The sequence below is a fragment of the Meleagris gallopavo genome, chromosome Z (genome assembly GCF_000146605.3).
Source record: "Meleagris gallopavo isolate NT-WF06-2002-E0010 breed Aviagen turkey brand Nicholas breeding stock chromosome Z, Turkey_5.1, whole genome shotgun sequence".
Lineage (NCBI taxonomy): Eukaryota > Metazoa > Chordata > Aves > Galliformes > Phasianidae > Meleagris > Meleagris gallopavo.
In genome coordinates, this window is record NC_015041.2 from 48,023,785 (window position 1) to 48,031,732 (window position 7,948).

Consider the following 7,948-nt stretch of genomic DNA (forward strand, 5'->3'; position numbering starts at 1 on the left):
TGGCACTCTTACAGTTCTGTCTATGCTGTGAGGCTAAACAACACAATTTTACAAGAAATGTAAGTAAGTTGTGTATTACTCAGCTACTTCAAGAGAGAAAAAGAAAGAAGAGAGAGAGATGGGTCTCGAACACTTCAAGATGATCCGAATAAAGCAGATAGAGTGACAGAAGAGAAAGAATGAAGAGAGAGGAGGAAAAAGGAAGAAAAAAGAGTGTGAGAGAGAAAGAACAAGAAGAAAGGAATAAAAGAGAGAGTATTCTGGAATTCACATCATTTATGACTATACTAAATCTCTGCAAATAGGGAAATACCTGAAATCATAATTACAGTATTTACAAGCCATTCTTCCCTATTCTGTGAGTCTTAAAAAGCTGAATGAGGAATCAGTCCGGGATTCAAGAGATTGATCTGAAAATTGCATAGCTTGAAACGGCTCCTTGGTCTTTTTGGGATTTCTCTCAAAAGAAAGCACAGGCCACCACACCATGGCTCAAACATCTCAGAATTTTGTGTCATTTTGTATGTAACACGTGGAAAGTAAAGAAGAACGAGCAAGAACTCTTTCAGAGTAGAATTTATCCTAATATCCAACCTGAACCTCCCCTGGCAGCATGGAGGTTGGCCTTTTCTCCCAGGTAACAGTAACAGGAGGAGAGGGAATGGCCTCAAGTTGCACCAGCAGTGCTTCAAGTTGGATATTGAGAAGAATTTCTGTTCAGAAAGAGCGATGCTGCAGTGGCACAGGCTGCCCAGGAACACCTGTCTCTGCAGGTGTTCAAGAACCGTGTGAATGTGGCACTGAGTGATATGGTCAGTGGGCATGGTGGGAGACGGTTAGACTTGGTGATCTTAAAGGTGTATTACAACCCTAATGAATCTGTGATATCCAAGGGTGGAGGCAAGGGCCCTGTTCCTGTCAGTAAACCCCTTCCTATGCAAGCAAGTCTCTCTGGCTTCCCTGTAGTGCTTCACCCTGCCACCCATGCCTATTGCCTTTGGGGCTGTCCCTATCCACTTCTGAGAAGAGTCTCCTCTGTCCTGCAAACTGGTGGCAGCCCAAAGGGTCCCTTGCCAAACAATGCACAGATCTCTGTGAACTCAAGTGGTTTTAAAGACTGTTCATAGTTAACACAAGGACTGGAGAGGTCAGATGAACAAGGACACGGTGAGGATCTCTTCTAACCTCATTGCTTAATCATTAATTTAATTAGACTATTAATTTAATCTCTCACTAAGCCCTTAGACATTTGCCCCTGGTGTGGAGCCCATCAGTCTGAGTAGATCAGAGAAACCCCTCCCCTGGCATACTGAAGGAGGCTGCTGCCTGAAGGGCTCATAATGGGACATGATGGGAGGAGTATGTGGGGATTCCTTAAAACATATTATGGGATATTTTTAGGGGATTGAGAGAACACACACGAGTTATTGTGTGATGCCTGGGGAAAGCACTCAAAGCAGGGAAGAAGAACCATCAAGATTGCTTGGAAAGGAGCAAATGTGGGAAAACATAAGAAAAAGTGGATAAAAGGGCCAGCTGAATGTAAATGTACATGTTATGTTTGCCTTGCTGCTGGCATCTGGACAGAGGTTTGTGTCCATGTGTTCCTAGTGTTCTGAACAGCTGGACGAGAAGAACAGGACTGGGCTGCCAGAGTTGCTCACCATTTCGCACGTGCTGTGTGTTTATGTGGATGCCAGAAAATCTCTGCTTTCCTTATTAGTCTGTGTGGTTGTGTGCAGCACAACACTGTGCCGGTGTGTGCCTACCAGAAACACACACTCAGTCTCCCTGCTGGAAAGTCATGCCCCAGTGCTTCCTCATAGAATAAATCATAGAATGGCTTGGGTTGGAAGGGACCTCAAAGATCATCTAGACCTAACCTCCCTGCCTCCTCATCCCTGTGGTCTCCACTGTATTCACTAGTCAGTGCTACCCTGGGAAGCCCAGTCTGGGTGCAGGGCTCCCTTTGGTAACTGCTGGTTGGGTGGGAAGGACCTCTCTGACACGCTGGCTGCCCATGCTCTGCAAGAGCAGCCCAAGCCATAGTGGGCCCTCAAGACTGCAAGGCCCCTAATACATGTCGGGATCCCTTGCTACTCATCGGGATCCTGTAGCTGTTCTCTGCCTGTGGGCCTCATCTTGCAGCACAATCAGTCTGGAGCAGGGCTGCCATTGGCTCAAGCTCCAGGCTCATCCAGAAAAAGTCTCCCCAAGATCCTCCAAAGGGTTGCATCTGCTGCATCCTCTTATTCTATGACTGTGCAGTTGTGGAGACAAGTATAATTCCATTTGCATACGTTTTAAGGGAGAAATTCCAAAAAAAGTGCCCGAAATTCTACTGGCAGTACCACATGGGAGAGTGGCATAGTGGCATGCCCACTGCCTGCTCCAAGGGCTGGGACACAGTTTCAGTGCTCTGCTGGCTTATGTGGAGAACGTCGCTTTCTCTACAGAGAAGAAATATGGAGGTATACTATGTGAAATACGAGTAGGAGTAATTACTTTTTTGGTCGACTGACCAAAACTGAGGAAGACACTGGTCTCCATTCATTGAATGAAGGCAGCTCTGACCAGTAAAGATGCTGAGTGGAAAAAGCTATTGTGTGCCAAAACTTCATTGCAGCAGAAAAGTCTGTCCTTGTGCATAGAGCACTCCTGAGGAAGCTGCAGACTAGGGCTGATATCACACTCAAGCAGAGACCCACAGAGAACTTGGGCAGCAGAGACCAGAACAGTCAGAATGGCAGAAACTGTTCATGTTCCACTGCTGCTTCCCACATCACTCATTTCTCTTTGTCTGAGGGCTTTGGAGAAGATCAGCATGACAAGGGCAGCAGGGATTAGGAGGGGAGGGGAGAAGCTAACTACTGTACAATGAGAACCTGTGTGAAAACATCTGCAATCTCAGATGAATTGACAAAACTTTGTTAAAAATAAAATCATTTTTTAGGTGATTTTTCAGTTCATCTGCCTGAGAACCAACTCATTTCTTCCCTGCCCCAGCTTTGTATGCAGCCCAAGAGCTGATAAAAGAGTCAAAACGGAATTTAATTTGCCGATATTCAAAGACAACGGTCAGGGAAAAGAAAACTGATGATTTTGAAGCCGAAAGCACTATTTTCTGGGGGTATTATCTATACTCGTGTGTTAACACCTCACAGAATTGTGGTCAAAATTCCTCCTTCCCATCCTGAAGACTGAGATAACAGTTTTTCCAGGCCATTTGTTTCCTCTTGGATTATGATATGAATATTTTTCAGTTTCAGAGGAGAAAGGAGACAGTATGATTAATTAAGCAATCCAAAGAAATTCAAAATTAATACACAGATCAATTTAGACCCAAGTGTTAGATAGTGTCCCATAGCCAGAATAGGAACAGCAAACAAAATTAGTAAGGAATGAAGGATACTGTGAATGTAACCAATAAATCCCCTACTGTTCTAGGATTCTGCACCCCAGAAGCACCTTCTCCCTAACCCCTCTCATCTTGTCATTAGCACCTTTGCCTTTGAGGCAAACCACCTAGATACACCTTCTATAGCAGCATTAGAAATTGCTCAGGATTTAACCAAGCAAACAGAGGTGTTAATAACCTCCATCCTGTTGCTAGGCAACAAGTTACCAGACAATTACTGAAAGTGATGAACATGGTACAAGTGTAGGACATGCCAAACACAAACTATTTTCAATATTCCATTGTAATGGTGTGCTTCCTGCCCCAATGTCCTCCTCTGGCTTTCCCTGCAGCTGCAGTGTGATTTCCATCTGTCATGTCCACAAGTTAAATGAAAAACAATTTATCTAAAACACTGAATTTTCAAGCTCATAAGAGGTCACAGTGAATGATGCTCCAGATCCAGCAGATAGGTGAACAGCACAACACAGCTAGATCTCTTGAACTGAACTGTCATACAGTTAAAAAAAAAATTTCACTAGTGATCAGGATGGCCTATTATTAATATAGGTGCCATGTATAAAAACCAGAAAACTGTTTTTCAGAGACTTTCTGAAATATAATATGAAAACCATCTAAGTGATCCTTGTAAATGTGCTGTCACCTACCTAGGGCTTAAAAGCATTTTAATTTCAGATTTTCAGCAAACAGTGAATCTCCCCATGAGCTCCTCTTTTGATATACCTCTAATATATTTAAATAAAATCCTAATGGTTGCTAACATGGACAAAAACACGAGGGAAAAATAAAAGTAAAGACTGATGATCAGTCTTTCCTTTATGCTGATGATCAGGATACCTATCAGTGTCTATCTTCCTGAGAGGAGCAAGGAAAATGCAGTTAGGAGTGTGTGGTGGCTACATATGATACTAAGAAGAAGGTGATGTAAACACACCTGGTATCCCTCTGGTTCCTCAGCCCATTGAGCTTTGCCCCTGCTCACAGTTTATGACTCTCCAAACTAGAAACATGATCAAACCTTCAGTGCAGTCGCCACCAACCTGGTTTACCAATTAAATGTTAATAAAAAGAAATGCAATATTTTAGCAGTAAATGAACTTCATAGAAGATTCATTATTTTGTCAGTCCATCAGTGTTTCTCATCCAGTGCCTGAAGTACAGAAATGCAGATAGAAATCCATCACAGTTAATGACTGCACTCAGGAAGAAAATACTGCCTTTGATAAAAATGCTGTCTAGGTAACAATAAAAAAAAACAACAAAAAAGCAAAAAAGCCTCTTACCTGAGATATCTGTATGAATTATTTAATTATATGTTCGATACACACAAGAAACAAAATAAAACTCATGGCTAATGAGCTCTGTTGAACAGCAACAAGACATCTTGCATATTTTTAAGATGCCACAGTCTACGAAGCTAAAAAAGAAATCACATGTGCAAAATATTTTTCAGTGCCTGTGATCAGCTGCTCCATACCTACATCAAGAACTACCTTTTGCAAGGTAGTTCAAATTGCATTTATGTGTATGCAATTATTTTAATTAAACAAAAAACATTGAACAGTTAGGCCTTTTTTCAAGTTTCAATGATCAAATCACTTAGTGTTTTGTTGTTGTTTTTTTTTTGTCTACACTCACTGTCTTTACTAATGCCTTCTTCCTACATGTTTATTATACAGACGTGTGAAACAAAAATCTCTCATTGTCTGTCTCTTGGGAAAAAAGAAACCACATTCACATTTACAAATACATACAGATTTCTGATTTAGGGTTACGGTAACCCTTATGTAAGGTTACAAGATTTGGGGGGGCCAGCATTTAATGAACTTTTCTTTCTTCATCTTCCAAGTCAATGAAAAGAGTCAGACATAGAAATTGATGAAAAAAAGCCAGAAGCTCAAGAATGACTTGAGACAGTGTTAATCTTTTTTACCAAAGAGAGTATTTTTCTTTAAAACTCAAGAAAGTTCATTTAAATCTAGCCTCCAAATTCATTAAGGAATTGGAAGAAAAAAAAATCAGTGTTAGATATCTCTCACATATTAAAAATACAACTAGATATTTGGCATATAGCAAAACTGACTGTCATGTAATATTGCAACTCAGTTATTCAGGCATTGTCATAATGACAGCTAAAGAACAAAATTATCTATGATACGATAAAACAGTTTATTTCAATTCAGCATTTTTAAAGCAAACTGTGCAACACAGGACAAGCCCTTCAAGCCCTATGTGGAACTGGCTAAAATTACACAACATTGTTCTTCACACTCTGCACAACAATTTGAAGCCACTGTCATCCTTCTTCCATTCCAGAGACACACAGGGCATCACAGTACAGAACTGTGTGCTACACACTCATTTTCAGTCTTGCACCTTCTGAGAGTGGTTCTGGTCCATGGCTGTAAAGAACAAGCAGATAGCAGCTGTGATGAACACATGCACTCCCTCGTAAAGCAGCTTTGGCGAGAAGACGCTCCATATGAACAGGTGGTACCGCAGGCCTGTTATCAAAATGATGTAGATGGCAACTGGGATGGAACGCATCAGCGCATAGCAGAAACATCCATGACCCACTGCTGCAGAATTCCTGCAAGAAAAAACAGAGGAGCTCATTCTCAGGCAAAACACATCCTGGTTCATCCACTCTGTAGCATTAGTTCACATCACCAAGAATATTCACAAATCTCCACTTTGTGTTAGAAAACTGATTATTGGTGCAGTGATGAAGCTACGAATGCTTTTCTCTACCACCTCTATATATTCTGCTGTGTGTTAATGATGTTTAGTGTTTGCATAAATACACCGCAATGAGGGCACCCAGTAGTTCACCTCAGACGTAGAACTTTCTTTGTTTTAACACACTTTGGTCTAATTGTTAAAGACTACATTAAGTAGTTTCAAGACAGTTTCATCTCTTGTTAGCCTTCCAGCGCCCTTCCACAGGGTCTGCCTGTCAAGGCAGAAAAGAAGGACTTCAGGACTTCAGCGCCCCTCCACAAAGCTGCCTACCCATACAATAGATGATCAGACAGAGCCAGCTCTCCTCATAAAGAGCACAAAGAGTGTCAGAGCACACCACTGCCCATAACCAGAAACATATAAAGCAATGTAAAAATTGTGCTATCAAAAAACTTTGCAAGACCAGCTTAACCACCCTTCAGGGAAGACTGTGTTCTTAAGCTCACATGAGCAATACACTGTGTTCCTGTCAAAGGAGCTTAGTTAGGGCCACATCATTACAAGAGATGGCCATCCCACATCAACCTACATGGGTCAAATATGCCACACTGAGGTATTCTTGTGGTTGATGGAGTCAGGTAGAAATAGAAGTGAAATGGTTTTCTGCACTTCAACTGTTCTCCCTCCTCTAAGGTGGCAATGGTACCAGGTTGGCATATGTCCCCTTTCTCCAAACCACATCTGCTGTGACTAACTCACGGCAAGTTCAGATGCTTACCTGTTCAGACAAAAGGAAGGAACAAAGCTTTTTAACAGGATTAATGCACACAACATTTTCCTTCCCCCATCAAAGTATTTTACTTCATCAGTTCCCAAAAGAACACATCGGCAAAAAGTGGAAATGATTTACACTGAAATTCTTGTCTGAGAATCTGTTCTGCTCCTCCCGGTTTCTAATTACGATCTTGTTCCAAATAATAAAAATTTGAGATGACTAGCACTTCTGTGAGATGCAAATTAGTCACTTATAACTAAGCAAGCTACAGAATGCAGTATTTTATATGAGCCACTGAACTTATTATTCTTTAAATCAAAATAATTAGGATACAGTCCTGTTTTCCAGTGAAATCAAGAGTAAAATTCCCAAGGCTTTCAGTGGAAGGAAGAACTGAACAGATCGTGAAAGCAGAGCTGAAAAATGAACTCAGAACAGCAGGAGCAAATGATTGCAAAGCATGCATTCATTTCACAGATAACCATTTCCCTCGCTGCATCGCCAAAGGGACTGGGGAGTGAATATGGCTCCTTCCTTTTTCTGCATAACTACCTTAGCCTTCAGTGAGCTTGTACAGATAACTAGCTTTGTGTTTAATAAGTGACTTTGCTGACAAAGAATAAATAAGCTGCATTTCACTCAGTCTTAGCTGTTTTCATGTTGCTATGAGTAAAAGCAGTATTTAATAGTTAGATAATACAACTAAATAAACAAAGGAAGTGTTTTTTGAGTGAGATACGCAAACAGGAAATCTTAAAATCATTTCTTAAAATTAAAAAAAAAAAAAAGACATTTGATCAATCACCTGGTGAAGGCTATTGGTGGTTGTGGCTTTTCCATTTATCAAGCTCCACAATAGGATTTTCAATGAAATTGTAAAAGAGAGAAGTTATACATCTAGGTCTTATCAGAACCCTGCTTCTTAAATGTAATTTTCAATTCACATATTTTTCCCAATTCATGTTTACCTAATAGCACTGTTAGTACTCCACTGAGAGAAAGATCATAATTGCAAATCAATTATGACTTTGTGGCATTTTTAGTGGCTCCTTTTAAAATCATAAAGAAATTGG

At 40.8% G+C, this 7,948-nt stretch overlaps 1 long non-coding RNA gene across 1 annotated transcript; it reads right to left on the minus strand.

The window, feature by feature from the left end:
* Positions 1 to 4,511: 4,511 nt before the first annotated feature.
* LOC109363766 lies at positions 4,512 to 7,634 on the minus strand. The gene is made up of 2 exons (XR_002109599.2): positions 6,690 to 7,634; positions 4,512 to 6,008 (listed from the first exon to the last, which is right to left on the minus strand). It is a non-coding gene; the product is annotated as an uncharacterized LOC109363766 (long non-coding RNA).
* Between the last annotated feature and the right edge of the window lie 314 nt (positions 7,635 to 7,948).